An 8,789-nucleotide genomic window follows, 5' to 3' on the forward strand; every position below is an offset into this window, starting at 1 on the left:
TCTACACCCTAAGTCCTCGGTTAAAGGCTGGAGCTTGCTTGCTAGGCTTGATACAGAACCATGGATTGGTCATTGGTAACCATTGCAAATGAAAATTTAAACCGGGTGGTGGTGGTGCAAGCCCTTAATCCCAGCACTCAGAAGGCAGAGGCAGGCAGATCACTGTGAGTTCGAGCTCAGCCTGTTCTACAAAGCAAGTCCAGGACAGCCAAGGCTACACAGAGAGACTCTGTCTTGAAAAAACAAAACAAACAATCAAAGAAAACAAAGCAAGGCCGGACGTGGTGGCACACGCCTTTAATCCCAGCACTCAGGGAGGCAGAGGCAGGCGGATCGCTGTGAGTTCGAGGCCAGTCTGGTCTACAAAGTGAGTCCAGGATGGCCAAGGCTACACAGAGAAACCCTGTCTCGAAAAACCAAAAAAAAAAAAAAAAAAAAAGAAAAACAAAGCAAATGAAAATTTAGATTCCTCCAGGCTGCATGCCCAACAGCAGATAAACAACAGGAAATGGACTCAGTGGCATCTATGGAGGTTCCTTGTCTCACAATGTCATGTCAGGGCTTTTCCTTTTTTAGATTAAAAAAAAATATATATATCTATATATGTTTTCTTTCTTCTCTCTTTTCAAATATATATCTTTTTACCCTACTTTACCTCTCTTTTACCCTACAGATTCTTTAGCTTCCAGTTTAGTAGTTTTTTGTTTGTTTGTTTTTGTTTTTGGAGACAGGGTTTCTTTGTGTTATCCTGGTTGTCCTGAACTCACATTGTGGACCAGGCTGGCCTCGAACTCACAGTGATCTGCCTACCTCTGCCTCCCAAGTACTGAGATTAAAGGCATGTGCCACCATGCCAGGCATCAGCTTAGTGTTTTTCTGGGTTTCCTGAGTATGCAAACAAGTGAGTCTCTTTTTCTGTGCCTTCACTTGGGCTTTTTTCTTCTGTTTGTTTAGTCCAATTCTCGTATAATATTAGTTGTTCTATCATATATCATATCATATATTATATTATATTATAAGCCCATAAAAGCCTGTTTGTTTTCTAACAAGAGACAGAAAGTGGGCGGTTCCAGCTGGGAGGGAAGGCGGGAAGGAGCTGGGGCGGAGATAGAGACTAGGACATATTATGTGAGTAGAAAAAAAAAACTACTTATTTGTTTTGTTTTTTCAACACAGGGTTTCTCTGTGTAGCTTTGGCTGTCCTGGACTCACTTTGTAGACCAGGCTGGCTTGGAACTCACAGCGATCCACCTGCCTCTGCCTCCTGAGTGCTGGGATTAAAGGCGGGTGGCACCATGCCCAGCTAAAAATCTACTTTCAATAAAAGGAAGAAAATGCCTTGGCTAACTGAGAAAGAAGAAAGGTGATTGGGCTTAAAGATTTTTTTTTTTTTTTGGTTGCAAATTAAGAGCAAGTGACTCCATGGCCTCGAAGTCCTGATGAGGCAGGCCTGTGGCAGAGCTTGGTATTTGTCCCCTCATCCAGGAAGCAAAAAGCACGAGGCCTGGCTTCCACAACTTACTTTGAGGGCAAGCTTCCCAGCGTCTCCTTCTTTTCAAACTCCACTTCCTAAAGGTTCTTGACCAGCCAGCAGTGTTAACCCCAGGCCTGAGCCTTCCAACGCTGACGAGGACAGTCGTCAAAGCCAGACCAACAAGGACAAACTGGTTCACGATGTTCGCTTTTGTGGGTTTTCTGTTTGATTCTTTGTTTGTTTGGCTGGTTGGCTTTTTGTTTTTTTGACAAGGTCTCACATAGCCCAGGCTGGCATTGGATTTATTGTTAGCTGAGGATAGCCTTAAATTCCTGCTCCTCCTGTCTTCATCTCCTGATTGCAAACTGCCAAGCCTCCACCAGCTAAGCTATATCCCCAGCCCTGGACCCATTGCTGCTGGTTAAAACTGCATTTGCTTAAAGCCCTGTCATGTCAACAGTGACAGGTGCCTAAGCACACACCTCTCCCATCGCTCCTCATCCTCCAAAACGCCAGGTGTTGTTTTCTCATTTGGAGCTGTCGCCATCGCTCCATGCTCAGGTGGTGACTGTTCCCCAGGGGCCTCCTGTACGTTTGATGTTTATCTCTATTCCCAGTCCAGGAGGTGCAGCTGCTTTCAGGCCACAGGTGAGTCTGTTCCATTTGTGTGTTGCAACGTCAGGCCACCTCAGGGCAGGTTGGGAGAAGCCAACCAGACAAGTCTTTTTGTAGATCCCAGATAACACATTCTTGAGATTTTTAAATAGCTATATATGTATTTTTTTCCAGAAAGGGAAGGGCTTTTGCTGATGTATTTGAGAGATTGTTATGTTTTAAAATAAAAAGCTTTCCAGAAAGCACAATGGCTCTGTCAAACAAGCCCATGTAGGGTCCTAGAGATGGCCACATGTGTTTGTCCATCTTTTTGGCAATAGACCCAATTAGAGGTTTCAGGTCTCTGTATTTCTTAGCTTGTAGCTCACTGTCAATGCCAGTTTTTCCTTTTTTTCCCCCTCAGAGTTTCTCTGGGGGTAGCCTTGTCTGTCTCAGACTAGTTCTATAGACCAGGCTAGCCTCAAATTCACAGAGATCTACCTGCCTCTGCCTCCCAAGTGCTGGGATTAAAGGCGTGCAGCACCAGTGCCCCGGTGCCAGTGCTATTTTAAATCTTTGTGTGGCAAAGAGCATAAGGCATAGGAAGCTGTATTTTATTATTTGTTTCCTCACCTGTCACTTCCTCACTGTCCCCTTCTGTCCACACAGATTTCTTAAGATGCTTGGGTGTATCCAGGCTCCTGTGGTCTAACTAAATCCATTGGCCCTAAGCCAGCCAGCTAATAATTGAGATGATATGTTCTGAGGGTTCATGAGTTGATAATATGTAGCTTGTGCTTAGACTAGTCTTAGCTTACAGTAGGCACTCAAGTGCTAGGCATTGTTGTTTATTGAGTCACATTTGTAAAGAAACCTCATGTGCTGGCCTCATGTGCTGGCCTGCAATTAGCTGGAGTGGCCTTCTGAGAACTGATAGGAAGGACAGCAAGGAGACGGCAGGCACGTGACAGAGGGGACAATCTCTTAAATAATAACCTGTGGCCTTGGGTGTGGCTCACTATATGAGTGTAGTTTGTGCTTAGCAGGCACGAGACCCTGGGTTCAGTCCCCAGAACATTCTCCTGCCCCCAAAACAAACAGCAACAGCAACCCCGAGCCATTCAACCACGTCCTGGTGGGTTTTTTTGTTTATTTGTTGGTTTGGTTTTTTGAGGTAGGATCTTGCTTTGTAGCCCAGACTGGCTTTGAACTTGTGGCAATTCCCTGCCTCTGTCCCTGAGTGATGGGGTTACAGGAATGAGCTTTCACGCCTGCTGGGTATAATAGAATCCTGAAATTCTGCCAGGCCATTAGTACTCCGGTCTCTCTCTACCTCTTCATGCCGGCTCCTGTCACACTGTCTCGCTTGTTCTCTGAACTCTGATAACACTGGCTTCTTTCATTTCTCGAACTGAGAGCTCTGGAGCAAAGAGATGGCCCTTCTGTTTCTGCGCAGTGACAGGGCCGGAGCACTTCAGATGTCTGGCCTAGAGGATCCGAGCAGCACACAGCTTGAGGGACGAATTCAGGATTAGTATTAGCTCTGTGTTGAGTCACCACAGGCCTGTTTTCCCTGCTGTAATGTCTGTTTCTCCGGCTTGACCGTGTCGCTTCTGTAGAGAACCAGTCCCTGGTGCTCTCCTTTGAATTAGCTGCCCCTCACATGCCCCTCTACTGCAGGGAGCCAGTAAACTAGAACCCAGGGAGAGCAGATGAGGAGGTTTCAGAAGCCCGCAGCACCCCCAGCCAGCTGTTTTTCTCCCTTGTACCTGTGGACCAGGATGTCGGCTCTCAGCTGCTGCTCCCGCGCCATGCCTGCCTGTTGCCAAGCTCCGCACCATGATCACAGACTCTAACCTCTGGAACTGGGAGGCCCCAGAACTCTTTTGTAAATTGTCTTGATCATGGTGTCTCTTCATAGCAATAGAAAAGTAGGCAAGACACCATCGATTGGCTCATTTTTTCAAGCCTGGGACTTATATCTGCCATTACCTTCTTAGGATCTGGCATGGTGTCTAGCCAGCGCCTGTTCACACCGGCAGCATTAGCTAACTTCCGCTCGCTCCTGAGTCCCCACCACTTCTCCAGTCCTTCACATGCTTTACAGTGTGAGTCCAAAAATATAAGAATTATGGAGCCTGGGCTGTTTAGCAAGACCATGTCTCCAAACCAAACCGAACCAAAACCCAAAAAGCTAGCCATAGTGGCTCACACTTATAATCCAAGTAATTAGGAGACGGAGGCAGGAGACGCTGGATGGGTTGTAATTACACCTATAATTACACATTTGGGAGGCAGAAGCAGGAGGATTACCACAAGTTTAAGGCCAGTCTGATCTACATAGGTCAATCAGAGCTATGCAGTAAGAAGCTGTCTCCATATGTACATGTATAGGGCTGGTGCAAGGGCTTAGCAGAGAAGGGCTCCTGATGCGCTGATCACCACACGTGTGCCATAACATAAGTGCTCATACATGTCCACACTCATGCACACAGGACAAAAAGTAATTTGAAGAAATTAATAAGTAAGTACATAAAAAATGGGAAAAAAAAAAAAAAAGGTGAGCATGGTGGTGCATGCCTTTAATCCCAGCACTCAGGAGGCAGAGACAGGAAGATTGCTGTGAGTGTGAGGCCAGCCTGGTCTACAAAGTGAGTCCAGGACAGCCAAGGCTACACAGAGAAACCCTGTCTTGAAAAACAAAAACCAAACCAAATCAACCAACCAACCAAAAAATCAAATCAAACCAAACCAACCAACAACCAAACAAACAAAAAACCTCCCACTCCCCCTAATTATCTAGATTCCTATCTTTTCCTTGTGCAGTTTCTATAAGCTTTTCTAGAACATTCCAAGCCTGCTCCCTTTCCCTGTCTTCTCCCACTCTGACCTAGGACAAGCTCTGGGTTTTCCTACTTGAGGATGCTCTGACTAAGCCAGCTCTCATTCTACATTTATTTCACAGTCGTCTTTCTGCTCAGAGCAGCTGCAGATCCCTGATAAAAGATCTTGTCATGCACTAGCCCAAGGGGCATGTCCCATGAAAGTCTTCACTTACCAGGAAAGTGGGACAGAGGGGAAGACATCCTACTGGGACTTTAGGTGAGAGAAGCATCGGGGAATGGGGAAATAGAAGGATCAAGAGAGTCCTAGAAACCTAGAAGAAGAATATTATGATGGGTGGATCTGGGCCCAGGGGTCCTGTTCAAACTATGGCACCAGCCAAGGACAATACATGCAGTAAACATCGAACCTCTACGCAGATCTAGCCAATGGACAGGGCATTCTCCACAGTTGAGTGGAGAATGGGCTCTGACTTTCACATGAACTCTGGTGCCCCATATTTGACCATGTCCCCTGAATGGGGAGGCCTGGTGGCACTCAGAGGAAGGACAGCAGGCTACCAAGAATAGACTTGATAGCCTATGAGCATATACGGGGGGGGGAGGGGAGGTCCCCCTCAGTCATAGTCATAGGGGAGGGGAGTAAGGGGAAAATGGGAGGGAGGAAGGAATGGGAGGATACAAGGGATGGGATAGCAATTGAGATGTAATATGAATAAATTAATAAAAAAAGATCTTGTCATAATGTTTTAGATCCCCAAAAGGATCATAGCGCTAAACTGTTAAAAAAAAGGATACATGATTGGAACAGATGCATCTCTGAAGATGTAAAATGCTTGGGAAGTAAGTATACCAACAAGATCACCATCATTAGACATTAAGCCACAAAGCCATGATGAGATCCTGTTGACCCACCATTTTACATTAGATCCAGATGTCAAGAAGAAAGGTGAGGAAGAGTGGCTTAGTGGTTTGAAAAGACACTTACCCTAGAGGATAAATGGAAGGAAAACAGAACACAACAAGAGCTAACACTTCAGTCATTAGGGAAATGCCAATTTAAAAAAGTCGCATCATTACTCTCCTTACCAACTGGTCCAGCCTTCCATCATTTCTCACCTGGACTACCGTCTATATTAGCTCTCAGGTTTTTGTTTTCTTTTTGAAAATATTTGATTACATATGGTGTGTGTGTGTGTGTGTGTGTGTGTGTGTGTGTGTGTGTGTGTGTAGTGCACTCACATGTGGAGGTCAGAGGGACAACTTTTAGGGACTGGCTTTCCCTCTACTGAACGGGTTCTAGGAATGGAACTCAGGTCAAGCTTGGTGGCAAAATGCCTTCATCAGTTGAGCCATACAATACTCTCCCCACGTCCGCCATCATACACCAGGCTTACCTTGAATTCTTGGCAATCTCTCTGCCTCAGCCTCCTGAGTGCTGGGATTTCTCTTTTACATTAAAAATAAAAAAGATTTATTTATTTACTTATAATGTATACAGTGTTCTGTCTGCATATATGCCTGCAGGCCAGAAGAGGGCACCAGATCTCATTATAGATGGTTGTGAGTCACCATGTGGTTGCTGGGAATTGAACTAAGGACCTTTGCAAGAGCAGCCAGTGCTCTTAACCTCTGAGCCATCTCTCTAGCCCCCTACTTTTTGTTTTGTTTTGTTTTTTCAAGACAGGGTTTCTCTGTGTAGCCTTGGCTGTCCTGGACTCACTTTGTAGACCAGGCTGGCCTCACACTCACAGAGATCTGCCTGTCTCTGCCTCCTGAGTGCTGGGATTAAAGGCATGCGCCACCACTGCCCGACTCCAGCCCCCTACTTTTGTTTTTATTATAATTTCTCCTTACCACAGGTACATGACCCTGTTAAAGGTCTCTGGTTAAAGTGTTTTATTGGACCATAGACTTAAATGTAAGTGCTAGGCAGTTCAATGGGAAAAAAGATGCCTTTTCAAACAAATGGAATGATTAAACGTAAGTAATAGATGACTTTGAATCATACTGTAACATATACAAAGCAAACTTAAAATGAACTAGACTTAATTGCAAAATCTAAAATTATGAAACTTATATAAAAATGGGAGAAAAATATTTGCTGAGTTAGCAAAATTTCTTAGGAAAGGCCCCAAACCACAAACCATATAAAGAAAAAAGCTGCTCAAAGGGACTGGATGAAAAGCTAACACTGTTTCTTTAGAGGACACTAGCTAGTGATTTATACTGAAAGTCTTGGTTGGCAATTTTGTTCCCAAGTGCTCCAAACTGGAAGCAATATCAATGTGTGTTTGTGTATATGTGCAAGTTCTTGTGTATGAATATTAGTGTGGAGTCTGGAGGTTGATGTTGGGTATCTTCCTCAACTGTGCTCTACTATATATATATAACAAAAAAAATTATATGTTGATTGTTTACCACAGTAGTTTATCCTGGAGAGATCCAGAGTGCAGAAGTACACCCTTGAAGAAATCAACGCATTGAAGACTTCATCTTACATATATTAACGACAACAAAGCAACACAATTAAAGAACTTCAGTTTAAGCTTCAAAGCTCACAGACCGACTCCCCTCCATTCTTGCACAGTTTGCTTCTTAGGCGTGAACTCCCTGCCCACCCCAACTAACACACTGAGGTGGTGGTTTTCTCACCAGACCATAGGACCACCGAAACAAAACCCACTAAAACAGAAACTGAACTTCGGGAGCCAGGGCGACGTCCAACTTAAAGGGTCTGGACGCAGACACTGCAACCATCGTCCCTGGGAAGCGAAACAAATGCAAAAACCAGAGAGACAGACTTTTCTGCTTTCCGTCTCCCTCTGCTTTTCTCCACGTGCCTGCTGTGTGCGCAGTTCATGATGCCCAACAAACACCTTTCGTCAACTGCCCATTCTGTCTGCTTCTGTCTTGGTGCTTGACATTCCTTTGCTGCTGCCTTTTTTTTTTTTATTTTATTTTTATTTATTGTATATGAGTGCTTTATCTGCAGAAGAGGGTATCAGATTACATTATAGATGGTTGTGAGCCACCATGTGGTTGCTGGGAATTGAACTCATGACCTCTGGAAGAGCAGGTGGCACTGAGCCATCTCTCCAGCCCCGCTGCTGCCTCTTATATTTAGATTTTTCCTGCCTTTTAATTTTTTAACTGGCAGAGAAAACAAACCCAACCAAGATCCCTAGATGGTATCATTTTGGGGGCTTGTCTTCTGAAGATGGCATCAATGTGGCATCTTGTCCAAGTACTTCTTTTGAGGATCACTGACTCACCAAGATGCTACAGAGCCATGCACCATCTCAAATGGCTGTCTTCTGCTCTGAATCATCGCCATCAGTTAAGGTTTGGGGTGGCTCCTTAGACGGCCCCTCCTCTGAGGCACTAGGACTGCTGCCTCTCCAACAGTTCAAGGTAGTTAAGACCTGAGAAGAGTGAAGGTGACCTCTGAGAGGGAAGGATGAGAGAGACTAGGAGTTTAACAGACTCCCTGGCAGACAAATAAGGAAAGGACCGTGACTAGGTGATAAGGATGACAAAAATCACACACACACACACAGACACGCACACACACAGACACACACAGACACACACATAGGCACACATACAGACACACAAAGACACAGACACAGACACACACACACACACACAGACACACATACAGACACACAGACACACACACAGACACACACAGATACACAGACACACACAGAGACATACACAGACACACACACACAACAGATATAGACAGACAGACACAGACAGAGACACACACAGGCACACACACACACAGACACACACAGATACACACACAGACACACACAGATACACACACAGACACACACAGATACACACACAGACACACAGACACAGACAGA

The sequence above is a fragment of the Acomys russatus genome, chromosome 14, assembly GCF_903995435.1.
Source record: "Acomys russatus chromosome 14, mAcoRus1.1, whole genome shotgun sequence".
Classification (NCBI taxonomy): Eukaryota; Metazoa; Chordata; class Mammalia; order Rodentia; family Muridae; genus Acomys; species Acomys russatus.